The following is a 19,634-nucleotide window of genomic DNA, read 5'->3' as shown; positions in this document are numbered from 1 at the left end:
TTACACTATCATTTCTAATAACTCACCCCATTCGAAATCTTGGGTCCTTGATACCAGTTGTGGTATTCATATTTGTTGTGACTTGCAGGGACTAAGAAGAAGTGAGGATGTGGAGCAAGGAAGAATAAACTTGATCATGGGGAACAGGAAAGCTTCACCTGTCACCAAGATTGGAGTTTATACTTTATCGCTAAGTAGTGGGTTTAGTTTAGATTTGAATAAGTGTTGTTACTCGCCAGGAATGGCAAGAAATATTATTTCCTTTCATGCTTTGTACAAACAAGGGTTTACCTTTTCGTTTAATAATGAAGTTGGTTCTATTGATGCTTTCTTTAATAATGTTATTTATTTAAAAGCATTACCTTGTGATGGTGTGTATGAAGCTGTGTCTGTTGTAGATAACTCAGGAAATAATGTTTTGTGTATTGATTCTACTTATAATAATAACTTGGATAAAGCATCATTATGGCATTGTCGTCTTGGACATATAAGCAAGAAACGCATAGGCCAACTCCAAAAGGATGAAGTCTTGGAGTCGTTTGACCTAAAGTCAAATGATAGTTGCGAATCATGCTTACTTGGAAAAATGACAAAGTCACCCTTCACAGGCTCGTGTGAAAGGGGCGAAGGTTTGTTGGACCTTATACACACAGATGTGTGTGGACCATTCAAACATGCCACAAGGGATGCTAATCGTTATTATTTGACTTTTACTTATGATTACAGTAGATATGGATATGTCTACTTAATCAAGCATAAGTCAGAGACTTTCGAGAAGTTTAAGGAATTTAAATAGGAAGTCGAGAATCAATTGGGCAGGAACATTAAGATGCTTCGATCCGATCGGGGTGGTGAGTATCTTAGTTCAGAGTTCCTCGACTATCTAAGGGAATGTGGGATTGTCTCACAATTGACACCTCCCATGACACCGCAGTTGAATGGTGTGGCTGAGAGGCGTAATCGAACCTTGTTGGACATGGTTCGTTCCATGATGAGTCGAGCTTCGCTACCAACCTCATTCTGGGGGTATGCCTTAGAGACTGCCGCTCGTATCCTTAATCTAGTCCCTACAAAGAAAGTTGCCAAAACTCCTCACGAGATGTGGACTGGTAAAGTACCTAAACTAGACCACATCAAGATTTGGGGTTGCGAGGCTTTCGTGAGACGCGAGACTCATGATAAGCTCGAACCCCGAAGCGAGAGGTTTATTTTCATCGGCTACCCACAGCAATCCTTTGGTTACCTCTTCTACAGACCTAGTGACAATGTGGTCTTTGTAGCAAGAAGAGGAGTCTTTCGAGAAAGAGAGTTTATAAGCCAAGGAGACAGTGGGAGGCAAATTGATCTTGAAGAAATTCAAGAGTCAAGTGGTGATGGAACTTCAAACTCTAGCCCTCAACTTGAGGAGGAAACTCCTGTTGAGCCAATTGACGAATCTGTACCTCTGAGGCGTTCCACGAGAGTTAGGAGTGCACCTGAGCATTACTATGGATTCCATATTACTGCAGAAGGTGAGACACTTATTAGTGATGGAACACTAGTAAGTCAAGATGACCCTAACAGCTACGAGGAAGCCATGGCAGGCCCCGAGTCTGCTAAATGGAAAGAGGCTATGGATAGCGAGATACAATCCATGTATGACAATCAAGTTTGGAACTTGGTTGAGAATGTACCAGGTCGAAAGACTGTAGGGTGCAAATGGGTCTTCAAGAAGAAGACCGACATGGATGGTAAAGTACACACTTATAAGGCTAGACTGGTTGCAAAGGGCTTCTCTCAGATTCCTGGAGTGGATTATGATGAGACCTTTTCTCCGGTAGCCAAGATTAAGTCTATTCGGGTTCTGTTAGCCATAGCCGCATTTCATGACTATGAAATTTGGCAAATGGATGTCAAAACCGCTTTCCTTAATGGAAAGTTGGCTGAAGATGTTTACATGAGTCAGCCAGAGGGTTTTGTCAGCAACAAGTACCCCAATAGAGTGTGTAAGCTTGAGAAATCCATTTATGGGTTAAAGCAAGCACCTCGCAGATGGAATCTTTGCTTTGATGAAAAGGTCAAGGAATTTGGCTTTTCTAGGAGTGAAGATGAATCTTGTGTGTATGTCAAGGCTAGTGGGAGTATAGTTAGCTTCTTGGTATTGTATGTGGATGACATACTACTCATAGGAAACGACATTCCAACCCTGCAGGAAGTAAAGTCCTGGCTTGGAAAGTGTTTCGCTATGAAGGATCTTGGTGAAGCTGCCTATATTTTAGGGATAAGGATCTTGAGAGATCAGAGTAAAAGACTAATTGGACTTAGTCAAAGTACCTACTTGGATAAGGTGCTGAAGAGATTCAGAATGCAAGACTCCAAGAAAGGAGAGTTGCCCATCCAGAGTAACGCCAAACTGAGTAAGACACAAAGCCCTAGCACTGAGGCTGAGATAGCACAAATGAGTCGAGTACCTTATGCTTCGGCTGTAGGATCGATCATGTATGCTATGACGTGTACTCGACCTGATGTAGCTTTTTCCCTGAGCATGGTTAGCAGGTTTCAGGGGAACCCTGGCAAGGCACATTGGACTGCGGTAAAGAATATTCTCAAGTACCTACGAAGGACTAAGGACTGGGTCCCTACCCTCGGTGGGAGTGATGACTTGAGAGTTGTAGGGTATAGTGATGCTAGCTTCCAGACTGATAGGGATAATTTCCGCTCTCAGTCGGGCTGGGTCTTTACCTTAAATGGAGGAGCAATTTCTTGGAAGAGTTCCAAGCAAGAGACAGTGGCAGATTCTACTTGTGAATCAGAGTATATTGCAGCTAGCGAGGCGGCAAAGGAGGCGTTATGGCTGAGGAACTTCATTGGAGACCTTGGAGTTGTACCAGCTATTAAAGAGCCAATGGAAATTTACTGTGATACTGAAAGTGCTGTTGCCTTAGCCAAGGAACCAAGGGATCACGGGAGATCCAGACACATCGACAGAAAATACCATTTCATCAGACATCGGATCGAAGAAGGACTCCTCGTGGCAAAGAGGGTATCATCAGATGAGAATCCGGCAGATCCCCTCACGAAGGGACTGACTCGGGTTAAGCATCTCCAGCATGCTCGGAGCATAGGGCTGAAGGATGATATTAGATTTAGTAGTTAGATAACCTCGAAATTTGTAAAGTGTAATTGACATTTGATGATGAATAAAAGTGTTTTATTTATGAGTAAAGTGTTTCTATCTCTTGTCAATCGTTTACTATATTTCTTTTGCATGTTTTGACTTCCAGAATAATTTTGTTTGGTATAACATATTATTCAAACCTCCACAGTCGGTCATATGTCGGATGTAGGTATGAATCAAGACTGTCATGTTTGGTTGTAGAGGTCTGGGACAAGGCTACAGCAATCATGAGTGCTCATAAGTTCTGAGCATTGGACTCAACCCACGCTCACTGGAATCACTTCATGGAATTCTATCTCGAGTGATCGTGACACGGTAATATCATATAAGTCTTTAAACCTAGAGATATGATTTGTTACTTACAAGTTGGTTATGCATTGATTGTACGAAAAATGCATTGGTAACTCGATGTTATAAATCGCGCTCTTGTGTGTAATTCAATGAGTAGTAGAACAAACATATGAGTCGAAGTTTATCTGTTCCTTCTTGGATTAAAAGCTGATATCTGGGCCCCTCGATGATTTTGTTTTGACCTATGTACCTGATGGGTTTTGAGCATTCTAACACTTCCTAAGTGTACATGCAACCCTAATAACCTTGGATCTATGTTTGTCTAATTGTCATGCAAAGTTGAATTCCAAGGTTATATTCCTATCTAGCATACATGGGGAACAATTTTAACATAAAGTGTTGCTATCTCTTGTCAATCGTTTACTATATTTCTTTTGCATGTTTTGACTTCCAGAATAGTTTTTGTTTGGTATAACATATTATTCAAACCTCCACAGTCGGTCATATGTCAGAAGTAGATATGAATCAAGACTGTCATGTTTGGTTGTAGAGGTCTTGGACAAGGCTACATCAATCATGAGTGCTCAAAAGTTCTGAGCATTGGACTCAACCCACGCTCACTGGAATCACTTCATGGAATTCTATCTCGAGTGATCGTGAGACGGTAATATCGTATAAGTCTTCAAACCTAGAGATATGATTTGTTACTTACAAGTTGGTTATGCATTGATTGTACGAAAAACGCATTGGTAACTCGATGTTATAAATCGCGCTCTTGTGTATAATTCAATGAGTGGTAGAACAAACATATGAGTCGAAGTTTATCTGTTCCTTCTTGGATTAGAAGCTGATATCTGGGCCCCTCGATGACTTTGTTTTGACCTATGTACCGAGCCCGGTCAGAACTAAATTGATGTGTTCAATGAAGTTCTTTGTCAAACAAATCGGAAATCGGGAAACAAACTGTTGGACAATAAGTAAGACATTGTTCCGTGTATTTGTCCGACTGATATCTAGAACAGAGGATTATATGATCACTTATCTTAAATGGCGTACCATCATCTTCTCAGTTCCGAGAAACCTTGTAAAGAGCTACGATTGTCGATCGGTTCCTGAAGTCGTACTTGCAGTAACAGTTATTAGACTTATCCAAGTGGGAGACTGTTGGATAAGGTGTCTAAGTCCATAACTATTTCTGGTATGTACTTGACCCGACCCAGCGTGGTCCATTTGGGTTGCATGGCACCGTGCAATTGGATAGACTAAATGAGAGAAATAACACTTGGAGATTATTAATATATTATAAGTTCTAATATATTAATAATATTATTTGATTAGTTTGATCAAGAATTAATTTAGAATTAATTATGTGATCAAAAGATAACTAATTAAATATATGGGTTGATTATGTAAATCATCCATATCTTGTATAGTGGGCTAAGAGGCTCCATGGATTATCAAGTTGGGTTCCACCCATAGGATGCTCCATGAATGCTCCATGGGAGTTACAAACCCATGGGTCCTGGAAATGAAGAGTCATGACACATTAGGGTTTAACCCTAGATGTGTCAACACTATATAAGAAACATGTTCTCCACGTAAAATCGGCTACACTAAGAAACAAGAGGGCTTGGCCGATTTTTGAGAAGTGTGTGTTCTCTCATAAGTTCTTCCAAGAGCATTTGGTGTTGTGTGAAGCATTTGAGGCATCACACTTGGGGTGCTAGGCTCACAAGGTTTCAAGGAACACAAACAACAACAAGGTAAGTTATTCTATCTATACTTTAAGTTAAAACTGTTCCCCATGTATGCTACATAGGAATATAACCTTGGAATTCAACTTTGCATGATAATTAGACAAACATAGATCCAAGGTTATTAGGGTTGCATGTACACTTAGGAAGTGTTAGAATGCTCAAAACCCATCAGTACTAATCCATAACCATATCGATCCTTCAGGGAACAAAGGATACCAAAATGAAATCTCGATCGCAACTCACCAAACCCTCAGGGAACAACGGATACCACACGAAAACCCAAAACGCAATTCCATAACCAACCAACGAAACCAACAGATAACAATACTCCACAACAATCATAAATAATCAAAAATAGCAAAAGAACATACCCGCAGCAGCAAGCTGAAAAAACACGACCCTAAGCCCTTGGGGGCTCCGCTCCACCCTGACCTCCACCTGTGATCCTCAACGTAGCCGGTGCTGGAGCCTGCACCGGTCCTGCAGCAAGCCGTGGACAGTTGTCCTTCAAATGTCCAACCTGATGACAATGATAGCATATCCTCAAATCCTGAACCGGCACTGACTGCCAACAATCCCTCGCATAGTGTCCCGCCTTTCCGCACTTGCGGCATGCCCCACCGGACCGACAAACCCCGACGTGACCCCTTCCACACTTTCCACAGACGTGGCTACCCTGATCTCCCATCCTGGAATCAATGGTCTTAGACCGTTTCATCGCCGCCTGCGACTGAACCGGAGTTTGCGTCAACTCACGCATCTGTAACTCAATCTCTAACTCACGCCGCCTGGCGGCCTCCTGCAACTCCAGCAAAGTCTCGCACCTCTGCGCAGATGCAAACTGTCTGATGTATCTCTTTAGCATACTCAGATATCGGGACATCTGAGCCTGCTCCGAAGCGAACTCAGGGCAAAACATTGCCCTCTCAGTAAACATCCCGGTGATTTCCGTCACCGATTCCGAATCCTGTTTCAGCTCCAAGAACTCCTAAGCCAACCTCTCCCTCTCGACCTGCGGAACATAACGAGTGTTGAACATCTCTCTGAACCGATCCCATGAAATCGCAGCCCTCTGCGCATCCGAGTACGACCCCGTGGTCAATCTCCACCAATCCTTTGCCCCGAGCCTTAACAGGTTCAGAGCACACCTCACCCTCTGATCAGCAGGGCATGAACACGTGAAGAAACATCCCTCCACATCTGATAACCATCTCATAGCAACGATCGGATCCTGAACTCCATCAAAAGTGGGAGGCTTCGTATTATCGATGTCCTGATACTGAAAACCTCTATTGGCTCCTCCCCCTGCCGCTGCTACTGCTGCGGTAGCCGCCGCGGCAGCCATCTCCGTGAGAGCCGCATAGTGCTCATCAAAATACTCCACCATGGCGGTCTTGATCGACCCAAACAACTCCGGAAGCTCAGCCTGAAACAATGCAGCAACCTCATCATGCAGGATCTCACGAATCCTCGCATCCAACTCGTGCGTACTCATCTGACTTACAACCTCGGGTTGTACAGACCCACCCGGAACTCCCTCTCCTGCTCCTGATCCTGACCCGGATCCACTCCCAGCGTGCCCCGAAATCTCCATACTGAAAATAAAACACCAAATCTCAGACATATTCCATTATCCCGGGAACCAGCTCTCATCCCAACCCTAGAGGTCATGGTTTCCCTGATACGCGTATGAGTCCGTGCTTTCAGTAGTACGGGCCCATACAACCTTCCACACCTACCTATATTTGTATGAAGTACTCCCACAACACCCTAGTGACATACATAACAACGCTCTATCCTCACAACTAAAGGAACACTAGAAATCTCTCACAAGGAACCCTAGGCTAGCAGGCATCATAAATCAGGCAACTCATCATAAAATCATGAAGATCCCTAGCCTAACTCTAGCATGTTGTTCTATCAAAGCTCAAGAAAACAATTGTCATGTATCGTATTTTGGGGTTACTTACTGGCTCCGGCTGATCGTACCTCCGCGTCCTCCTTTACTTATTTTGAAAACCATTCTTAAATTCTCTTTTTGAAAACCCTCCTCGATTTGAGACTGGAGTCACACAAGTGTTCCTCCAATTCACTCAAACCAAGGCTCTGATACCAACTTGTAACATCCGAAAAATACAACCAATTTAAAATTTTCAAAACAACCCGATTTTCATTAAAATGTTTACAAAAGGTTTTCAATACAAATCATTTAGAGTATTCCCAGAATCACATTGCTACAAAATCATGAGGAGCGGTACGATCGCGCCTTCGCCTTGCCACAGTCTCCTGAAGAACCTGAAAAACATTAAACCACAACTGTAAGCCCGAAAGCTTAGTGAGATACCCCCAAAATACCAACCACGTATACGCCCTTCCAGGCTGCGACCTTCCGGTCCAAAACATATAAAACATACATAACATAACAGAACATAGAACAACCATGCATATCGGGTCTACCGTGTGACTGGTCCGCCGTATCGGCCTTCAGTCCATTGGATCCATCCTCCAGGTCTAGTCATGTCCTTCGAGTCTACAGTGGGGTTGGTCCGCCCGCATCAGGCCTTCAACCCACCTGGTCTACTCTCTGAGTCTACAGTGTGACTGGTCCGCCCGTATCGGGCCTTCAGTCGGCCTGGTCCACTCTCCGAGCCTCGACACATCTGGTCCGCCCTCGTGGGGCCTACAGCCTATCCGGACCGCTCGTTGGGCCTTCGGAACAACCGGTTCGCCCTGGGTATCTTGGCCTACAGCACAAAGTAGGACCTGCCTCAACCCATCTCCAGTCCAACCAACCATGTGCACAAAACATACAATCATATAACAGTCATAGTCAACAAACCGAGCAAGCAGATCACATAGCATATCATTACCCTAACTGGGTTACCGACCTAACCGGTCACTAGCATAGCATCACTCTGTATATCGAGAAACTGACCTTAACAAGGTCTCCTAGCATGTACCATCCTAGCTACCAGGATGCAGACACATCAAACAATAACATAATAACCATATCCAAATCTCAATCCAATAAAGGGTCGGCCTTGGTGCCTTAGACCCTGTTGATATAGTGAGGATAACTCACCTCGAAACTGTCGGCTGAAAGGATAAGATCCTGCTGCTCCGAACTCTGACACGAACTCCTTCACTGAACATCAAAATGTACAACTCAATAAATACCCTTTAATTACCAAAATACCCCTGGAAGACAACTGATCAACCTTGGACAAGTCAAAGTCAACCCCTGACTGACCCTACTCGCCGAGTCAACCCGATGACTCGCCGAGTCCTTATGCTCAGAACTTCCCTCAATTAGCGACCCAACTCGCCGAGTCACCCCAAGACTCGTCGAGTCCAACAACTCTGAGTCCACTCGCACCCAACTCGCCGAGTCATCCCTTGACTCACCGATTCATCGACTCAACCAGAAATATTGGGACTTCCTCGACAAGACTCGTCGAGTCCAAATGGACTCGTCGAGTCCAAGGCTATCTTCAACCTACTCGCCGAGTTGTTCTTCCAACTCGTCGCGTTCCAGGCCATCTTCAAGTAACTCGTCGAGTCCACCCATGTGACTCGTCGAATACCACCGGTCTGAATCCATATAGAAGCATCTCAGGCCATGCAATTGATCCAAAACATAGATCCAACCTCCAACAATCCATCCATCACCTAAAGTGGAAAACTTTATGTGAATCTAAAGAGATCTAGGCCTTATTCACCTTAGAACCAAGGTTTGGGACATGGTAGCTCCATCAACAACACAAGAACAGGGGCTTTAATGCTCTTAAGATCTTCTCCACTCCAGATCTGAGGTAGCAACCTCAGATCCATCCTCCAACATTAAGATGCCACACAACCAAGCACCCCACACAACCCCAAAATGAGAAACTAGGAAAACACAGCCCAAGAACGAAAGTATTACCTCCAAAAGATGCCTCAATAGCAACCAAACTCGAATCCAAGCAAAGCCCTTTGATCCAAGCCACTTCTCCTTCAAGATTTCTTCAACCAACACCTCTCCAAGCTCTAATTTGCTCCACAAATGGACTCTCCACGAATTTAGGGTTTCTGGGACTCAAGGGGGGGATAAGGGAGGTTGTGGAGGGGTATAATGCTCTTTATATACGGCTCAACCCCGAAAATTAGGGTTTTCTCCATACAACACCTACTTGCCGAGTCCATCTTTGGACTCGCCGAGTAGGCCACTTGACACGCGACTATAGCTACGACCTGACTCGCCGGGTCTATCCATGGACTCGCCGAGTCACCCTCCGAAACTTACACTTTTAGCCCTCCAACTCTACTCTTGCGATTCCGGGATGTTACACTCCATTCATGAGTACTTCGGTATTCTGATATAACGGCTTCGCTAAAGCGACGTTTACTGACAAAGAGATGTACATATGAAGCTGTTTTTGTGAGGATCAGATTGAATCGAGTCATATGATAATGTCAGAATCATATAAAAACTTAAAGACATTAGATTTGAACATGAGGCGCTTACAGACAAAACACAACCGTGCAACCATGAACAGAGTTACAGTACTTTAGACTTACTACAAGACTATTGCTCCGAATAAGGTATACTACAAAAGACAAGTATACACAGCACAAGCATCCTTATACTGATAGGATCCCGCAAAAGATAAGACTCTAGTTGCACTAGTTCTGGATAGTTTATAAGTCTGTTACAACAAAATGCCTAAGTTACATTAACGAGGGTCCGACGTAGTTTCTCCTATAGTTGTGATCCTAAGAATTCTGCCGTCTGCACCAGAGTTCTTTGCTATAGGACAATCTTTCTTGAAGTGCCCTATCTCACCGCATTGGTGGCATGACTGGCTAGTACTAGCATTGGTGACGGGAGTGCAGTTTTTAGCCAGTGTTATGTGGAGACGAGTGCCTTCCTCATTACTCAACCTTGCTAGTACTAGCATTGGTGACGGGAGTGCAGTGTTTAGCCAGTGTTATGTGGACATGAGTGCCTTCCTCATTACTCAACCTTGGAAGCTGCTTCCTAAAGCGTTCGGGTTTATCACTACTTTTGTGCGTAGGGTTGGTCCCGATGATAGGGACTTGAGTGATCGGTCATGCCGGTGCTCCAGATCTATGAGCATGGCACCCTATTTTTAGGCAATTACAACTTTGCATCTCATAGTGGGCCCCATGATGATGGAAACTACACTTGTCACACTTCGGGAGTTTTCCCTCGTATGTCCTGCTCGGTACGGGGATGGCAGGGGTTTCCACTTGTTGCTGTTGCATGACCAGCCTTTGGGATTTCTTGCGTTCTTTCTGGGCTTGACGCTTTCGTTTCTGGTTCTTTCTTTTTCGGCTTTGCAATCCTATAACTGTTACTGTTTGATGACTTCCTGGATTGATACTACGATCAGAATCTTTAATCCTATCATCAGCATTGTGTGCGCTAATAGCGCTACGGTGTGTAAGGACAGTTGTGACGGCAGCCATCATGACAGTTGTAATTGTGGTTTGAAAGGTAGCGGCGTCCATAGGAAAGGCAGGGGTTTCGTTGCTCGGCTGATTGTTTCCGGATGACAACATGGTTATGTAAGACGAAAGATAAGGATTTTGTGAGCGATTCTGGTTAACCCTAGATGTACTTCGAATTTATAAGTAAAGAGCAAGACTATGTTCTCGAAATTTTGACCTACATCCCTACGATACAGTCCTAGTACGGATTGGAAGTATGTTCACGGAGGTTTGACCTACATCCCTATGATGCAGTCCTAGTACGAAATAGAAGTGTGTTCATGAAGGGTTAACCTACATCCCTATGATGCAGTCCTAGTAATGGAATAGAAATGAGTCTGTAGACTGGTCTTAAGACGTTTGTCGTTCAAGCCGAGATATTGTTGGTTGGTGAATAACATGATCCAACCATTAAAAGAGACTTAGAGATGTCTCCGTAGCTAAATTACTATAGTCCACTGACTTGACTAAAGCATGAGTTCAGATAGACTCCAATGAAAGTATGATAAGAGTACTTGAATGAAAAATGAAACAGAAGTTAGCCGACTTTCAAAATGACCTTGTAAAGGTCTTACATCATATCCAGAGAAGATAATTCCTGATAGCATAAAGACCTAACCAAAAGTACTTACACTACAAGGTAATTTCATAGAAAGTGCCACATCGGGCATAGTCAGAAAACGATTCCTTTTTAACAAGGAAAAAATAAAGTAAAGCGTCTACTACCAGTGATGGTCATCCCTCTGGTGAACTCTTAGTTCATCCAGTTGACGTTCCATATCAAGTAGGTATCTTTCATATACCCTTTGACGTACTCGGAGATCGATGACTTCGGCTCGAGTTTCAGCTAGTGCTTGCAGCAGGGTTTCGTGGATTCTCTCAGATCTCTCATGAGTATGTTCAAGGTTGTTTGTGCGAAGGATATGCATCCCTCCATTGGTGTCAACTTCCTCGATACGACGTAGGGCTGTCCTGCCCTGAATTTTGTTTCGGGAAACTCTACGAATCAGGATTGGTAGAGCTCTATCTGATGTGATCCCTTCATTTACGTTGTAGAAGCTTCGGTCTCCATTGAACGACATATGTTGATCTTGATCTTCGCTCCATGCTTCCAAACATTCAACCCATGGAGGCGTTGGGCCATGAAAAGCCGGACGAGGGTTACGAATTGGAACGGGAGCTGTCTGGGGTAGGTTCTCAACCTCAGGTTCAGAGTTAGCACCATCCGAAAGGTCTTCATCATTGTGATCATTCAAAGGAATTAGATGATCATTCTCTGGTTCTTCTCCAAACCATCCAGCAATGACTTCGTTCGGAAGGTACTGATTGTCGTGGGGATGGAGTCCAGCCATATTATCTACTCGAGAATTTGGAGTAATAAAATAATTATTAGACGAAACTATCTAAGTAATTATTTATAAAACCTTCATTAGTTACATCGCTATTTGTGAAGTACATACCAGTTATATGTAATTGAAATAGGATAGGCCTTCGAATAAGTGATATTAACTCCAAATTCACATAGAATAGGGGTAAAGTAAAATTTTTCATAGATTCTACGTCTATAACATCCTAGTTACATATAGCCTAAGTGTATCCACTTAGCAACTATCAACTTAGCAATGAATATCCCGTTTTAGTTCTCAAGTATAAAGTACTTATTGTAACACCAAATACTCCTATAGTATTTTAAGTTTAATGTTATGTTATACTGTTCTCATTGTGGTAGGGTTGGTAGGATTTTAGACTTGTTGCAACCACACAACTACACTTAGGAACATGCTAGTAAACCCTCGGATAATATAGTTGATCAAGCTATATCTTCCCAATTTTGACTATATGTCTCTAAGTCCACCTGTGTTCCCCAACAATCGTAATTCTTTTGTACTATCCTAGTGACACTGATTTTAGTATGAATGCAACACGTATACCTCATTAAATATTTTATTATTTAAAGTATAAACTCTTGGTCAGAGTAATTTAAATCCCTTATGTATTTATAGTTAGTATATCTTTATGGGTTGATATACTCAATTCACTATAAACAATGCTCCGATACCAATCTGTCACACCCCAAAACCATAAAAACGGCGGAAACGTTCTCGGGGGAGGACGTCATGTACAGTATCACAACAATGAAAAGTAGTAAACAAGCAACAACATCATCCATTGCATTAATAATATGTTTATTACACAAGTGTGTTCTATCAAATTATAATAGACACTAAAGCATAAATCAAAATGAAAGATGAGTCTTGAACAAGCTCCATCTTCTCTAAACCTTGCATCGGTACCTGTCTATTGATGACCTGAGGATAAAAGTAATTTTGAAAGCGAATATCAGCTTTGAAGCTGGTGAGATCATAAGTATTATAGTGTCATAATTTGTATGTAAGAATTTGTATGTATATGAATTGTAAGTATTGAAAATGTATGTAAAACAACTGTAAACGTTTTCTAAAACTCTAGGAATTCCTATGATTCCTACTGTTATAACAGGGAGTCTTCTACCAAGACTTAACTGATCTATATGTAGCCTTCTACCAAGGCATCTAGTGTCTGTGTGTGTCTCTTGTAAGAGTGTGTATTTTCCCAAGTACGACTACAATTAACCAAAAATATAGTTTCTACATTGTCGTGCATCGTGTGTATGTTCACGACGTGAATGTAATGGGAAAATGAAATAGTACTATGGTGTAGTGCCGAACTACAACCGTACCAATAACCTTAAGTCTAGGGTAATCCTTCTAAGTACTGTAGCATTCGATATAAATAACTACATCGGTACCCAACTGCCTTATTTGAGGGATAAGGTATAATGTGAAGGCTAGATCCCAGGCTAGATGCTACCCTGTCAAAGGGATTTTGGGACCTTTACACGCCCATGCATATATGCATGTCGTGACACATCCACATTACTGTTGGGTTTTGAGCATTCTAACACTCCTAAGTGTACATGCAACCCTAAATACCTTGGATCTATGTTTTCTCTATTATACATGCAAATAAGAACATCCAAGGTATTATCCTAATCTATCATACAAAACATGAATATAACAAGATAGAATACATACCTCTTTGATGTAGAAAGTCTTCATGAAGCTTGAGTGCCTAGCCCCAATAGTGTGGAAGCCTCAAATGGAATCACAATCATCAAAACTCTTAGAATAACTTGAGAGAGTCCTACACTTCATGAAATCGGCTAGCCCTTTGTTACACTCTCTAGTGGCCGATTTTTGTCAAGAATATTATCATTATATAGTGTTACAATTAGGGTAAATACTTAATTGTCATGGCTTTCCATTTCCTTGGATCCATGGGTTCAAATACACCATGGAGCACCCATGGACCATCCTATAGGTTTTAGCCCAACTTGATTATCCATGGAGCATTAGCCCACTATATAAGTATGGATGATTTACACAATCAACCCATATATTTAATTAGTCTTCTTTTGATCACTTAATTAATCCTAGATTAATTATTGATCAATACTAATTAAATAATCTTATTATTCTTATTATTAATATACTAGAACTTATAATATATTAATAACCATAAGTGTCTTATTTCTCTCATTATAGTCTATCCAAGTGCATGATGGTATGCAACCCAAATGGACCATGTCGGGTCGGGTCAAGTCTTACCAATTATAGTTATGGACTTAGACATTAATCCAACAGTCTCCCACTTGGATAAGTCTAAAACTATTATTGCGTATGACTTTAGGAACCAACCGACAATCGTAGCTCTCAAAAGCTTCTGTCGAACTCTGACCTTGTAGATGAACTCTGATCTTGTCAATGACTTGTCCATTAGATAAGGGATCATATAATCCTCTGTTCTCATGATATCAGCCGGACAAATACATGGAACAACGTCGTACTTATTATCCAGCAGTTTGTTTCCCGATTTTCGATTTGTTTGACAAAGAACTTAATCGAACACATCAATTCAGTTCTGACCGGCCGGTACATAGGTCACAACAAAATCATCGAGGGGCCCAGATATCCTTTCTATTTCTAGAAGGAACAGATAAACTTCGACTCATATGCTTGTTCTACTACTTGTTGAATTGTACACAAAGTCACGTTTTATAACATCAAGTTACTGATGCGTTTACGTGCAATCAATGCACAACCAACTCATAGGTAACAACTCATATCTCTAGGTTTGAAGATTTATATGATATTATCGTCTCACGATCACTCGAGATAAATTCCATGAAGTGATACAAGTGAGCGTGGGTTTATTCCAATACTCATAACTTATGAGCACTCATGAATGTTGTAGCACCATTGCCATGACTAGACCCATTTAGCCATCTACAAACCCGATTCATGACAGTCTTGATTCATACCTACTTCCAACATATGAACGACTGTGGAGTGTTTAAATAACTTAGTCATTCGGAAAGAATAACCTAGCTATTTTGGAAGTCAAAACATGCAAAGTGAAACACAATAATAATCGAATCTAATATGGTCTCAGAACCCTTTTGAATATAAATAAAACCACCTTTTATTTATCACCATATTGATTACACATTATTCGATGTTTCAAATAATCAACGTAAGACTTGAATAAAAACAACAGTCGTCTCATGCTCCTAGCATGTACACTTTGTTTTTCTAAACAATAGTTATGCCATACCCCAAGTATGCACACTATGTTTGTCTATGATCCTTACATTGTGATGTAGATCAATTGAACATGATTCCAATGATACTCATTTCACAATCCCAAATCCTTATTGTAAATGCAAGAATTCCAAATTCATGTCATTTACTGAAATCTGTTAGATTCTAAACTTATATGCATTGATCCTCTTGTAATGATTATGCACGAAGTCAGAAAGACTTGACATCAACCATTACAGAGCATTCCAAAGGAGATCAGTTCCTTGGGAACATCCTTCTCGCATTAAGTTTCCTAATCTTACATAGATTGAATAACTTCCACCTATGGAGACATTTCCATAGTCCCATTTGACTATCACTTCCGAAGAAGAGTTACCTCTTTTCAGAAAATGTCAATATGGTCCTACCAAAATTAACACTAGACTTCCAAATGTCCCTGAGCAACCAATCTTTGGTGAAACTCAGATTGTCCTTGACAATTGCTTAATCACTTTAGTCATATCCAGTTCTAGACTTTTCCCTTCTAAATGCCTTAAGCATTTGGAAAATTTAGAAAGGATGAATATTATAGCACATGAAATCGATCCTATATCCGAAGCATATGGGATACTATTCATGATGTTTGACATAAAGACATGACACTAGACCAGTCTTTTGCTACAATATTTTTCATTTGCCATGTTTTCAAAATTTAACTATGAAGAGGGATGCCGTAATCATAATCGGATTTTGAAAACGCAATATATATAGAATTTATTCAAGTTGAACCATTCCAACACAAAATTCATATATATTCTTGACTAAAGATGATTAAAATCTCAATCTAAGCTTTAGAATTGAAATGAAGTATAATTTCCTCTCCCTTAATTATAGCAAAACAACTTTTCAACCCCTGCAACTTCACGGATTGAAACTTTGTTTTCTATAATTAACATTGCTAGCTTGCAATACTAATCATAATAATCATGCTCCCACTAACATGATGATTATCAGCATAACACTTATGCTCCCACTAGCTCTGACATATTTTCAGAAATCTGCTGGACTTCTGAAATTTAGATTCATACACCCTTTCTTAGATAGCTCACATGTGTGTCTAAACAATTTTCAGAACTATGAAAAGGGATGCCGTAATCATAGTCTCAATTGCTTAGGCATTTGCCATTTCTCACAAGTCCATGTTAGTGTGCCGGTTAACCACACGCGCTCCACTAATGACTTTTGAAAATGCAAATGACACAATTGATATCTACTTAAAATATATTTAGTGAAAGCGTTTCCTCACCATCATTTTCATGAATTGGAGAGAAACCTTATGACACTTAGATTTTATAGTGTATGAGTTCCTATCCATGCGAATTTGTCAAAACCATAATCACAAGATAAGGTTAGTGACAAATTCAGCCCTACATGGATTAAACTTATTCAATCTTAGTTTCTTGTCACCTTGGTAACACAAGGCCCACCAATGCTTCCAAGTTGAACTCTGATAACTCACATGTAAATTCAACTTATTTGAAGTAGGTACAGAAATAAGAATTATGTCAACACGATAGGTTGCAAACCTTAAGTCGTGTGCTAGTGATAAATTACAGGTTTCACTCTTGATTAAATCTTAAAACTCTTCCAGGATCTTTAAGGCTCCCACTGTCCTCTTGACATATAAGTTTTTCTAGTCAAGAACCATTCCTTGACAAAACAAATATTCAAGGGATAGTGCGGATTCTTATCAAGACTAACACTTCACATAATTGGTCTTAGTTGGTCTTTGTCTCATCCAAGACATCACATCTTACCAATCTCAAATGTACAAGAGTAGAAAACATTTTACTCTTACATTTGATAAGTGTTTTATACCTTACTTTATGTCACTCGATGTTACAATCTTGGAGTGTGACTCTAAGAATTGTTTTGGAACGAAGTATGACTCATCTCCTTGATCTTAACCAATCCAACAATTCATGACCTCTCTTCTTAGCCATAACAATGCACTAAGACGTCCTTAGAGTATGAATTTGTAATATGGTTTCTAAATCATTAAGATGATCATAAAACTGATACTAAAGTACTCTCCCATCTTTTCAGATTTGAGATACTTTTATCTTTCTGCCTAATTTAATTCTTCTTATTCGTTTTGTCATACATTGTATCCTTTCCAATGTTACAAAATTATACTTAACCTTATAAGTATAATCATATTTACTAATCTTTAGTAAATCATGACAAATCAATCTTTGTGGTGGACCTTGACCAGCGCACACACAGTGTACCTAATTCCTTAGTCCTTCAATTGACTCACATATACATGTGATCAAAGAATTAGTCTTAATTTTTCAAAGATGAAAATTCTCATTCGTCATACAATACAACTTGTATGATTCCAAGTTTCTATCCAATTGAAACTTGGGTGATGAAAAACTTTCTTCATTTGGTAAATTCAGACACTACCACAAATGAAAGAATCAAATCCACTTTCCAATATTGCTATTACTGGAAGCATATAAGCAACAATTTTCCACCGATACCATTGTAAGGATATTTTTAAAATAAATAAAATTAAAACCTTTTTTTCTTTTATTTTAAAACTTTGCGGAAAAACTTATCCTTACAATCCACATGAAAAACTTGTTGTTATCTATTCATAAGCAATATATTATAACTCTTAAGCAACAGCTCAAAATTCTGATTACCGAACCATGCGATCGAAACCCATCTTCGCAATCAAAATCAGCATATACTTCTTTAAGCTTCCTATCTTTTCTTTTGATTCTTAAAAGACATCAGCATGTGACCCATTCACATTATGTAATAAGAATCTCCAAATAGGAACTTAATAGAGTTATACAGTGTATTTTACCCGAAGTAGAGTCAAACCTCTTGACTTGATCAACCTTATGACCTTTCAGGTAAATAGGGCAGCTTCGCAACCAATGCCCCTTTCTTTGGCAATATAAACATATGGACCCTTTGATAATGGTACACGGGACTATCACAGACTTAGTTTTTTCTCTTTACCATTTGGTCAACAGAGTTGACTATGGCCGATCCCTTTCCATTGGGAAGAGAAAAGCTTTTCTAGATATCCAATGCTACCATTGCCAATGTCCATTTAGTTTGGGAAGTTGATCTTCTAACAAAATTTGCTTTTCTAGTGTTCCAAATCATTGCTGATTCCACAGCACAAAGCAAATAGATAAGATCATTAAGGCTCGTGTCATAGTCTGTCTCATAGTAGTCCCAAAGTGACCCGCTATGTTACTAAGAAAGTGATTGAACATCCAACTTTCACGAGACTTTGACACCCAACTCTCCCGTCTTGTCAATATGTGACTACATCTCCAAGATGTGACCACACCAAGACCTTAAATTGCCAATAGGGCTTGAGTGACTTTAAACTTTTCAAGAACTTGTGGGTGAGGGAGAATAATTGGAGGAGATAAAGGAAGTGACGCATGATGTTGAGGAACATCATCTTCAAGAGATTTGGGAAGATCATAAATGTCTAAATCAGACATGTTTTGGGAGATATTCAAGATAGTTGATTTAAAGTCCTTAATATGACACCCAATATGAAATATTAAGGCTAGGACCCAACAAACTATTTTATAACTTAGAAGAGGGATGCCGTAATCCAAGCTATAAAATATTTGAAGGTAGGCGAATGACGATTCACCAATTTCCACCATGAAAAACGAAATAATTTATTAGGTTTTAATTGGATTTGAAATTCCTAGATCTTTTGAGATTCATTGAACTTTTCAATGGCATGTTTCAATCTCGAGTGTGTCCTCTCAAATTTTGTGACTGGGATGCCGAGGATCACAAAACAAGGTGTGAATAACCATACCAATTCACTTGGTACCCTTAATATTATCACCTAATCAATGTGCCGGTTAACCATACACGCTCCATTGATCTATGAAAAACATTAAGTCACCCTTCGTGGTCCTTACTAGTCCAAGTTAGTGTGCCGGTTAACCACACACGCTCCACCAACGACTTGGTAAGGTACAAAGTGTGAATTCCATGGGCTAGCACCAAATTCACATTTTTCCTAAAGTAACTAAGATTGGGAATTATTAAGATTTTAGTTACTTTAGTATTTATCATTAATACTTTTAATGAAGGGAGAATTTAAAGTCATTGTCCTACCCGTTCGGCTAACGACCCTCCACCAGTCAAGCAAGCGGTGGGTGAGAGTAGACACCCATTAAGTCGCCATTTTATAGGCAACAACCTTATACCCACCTTATAGACCGGCTTCGTGAATGAGGCCTACTAACGGTAAAACGACTTGTT

This window comes from Lactuca saligna, chromosome 8 (assembly GCF_052625555.1).
Source record: "Lactuca saligna cultivar CGN05327 chromosome 8, ASM5262555v1, whole genome shotgun sequence".
Taxonomy (NCBI): Eukaryota; Viridiplantae; Streptophyta; class Magnoliopsida; order Asterales; family Asteraceae; genus Lactuca; species Lactuca saligna.
The sequence above is the reverse complement of the archived record's forward strand: the minus strand, read 5'-3'. Positions refer to the sequence as shown.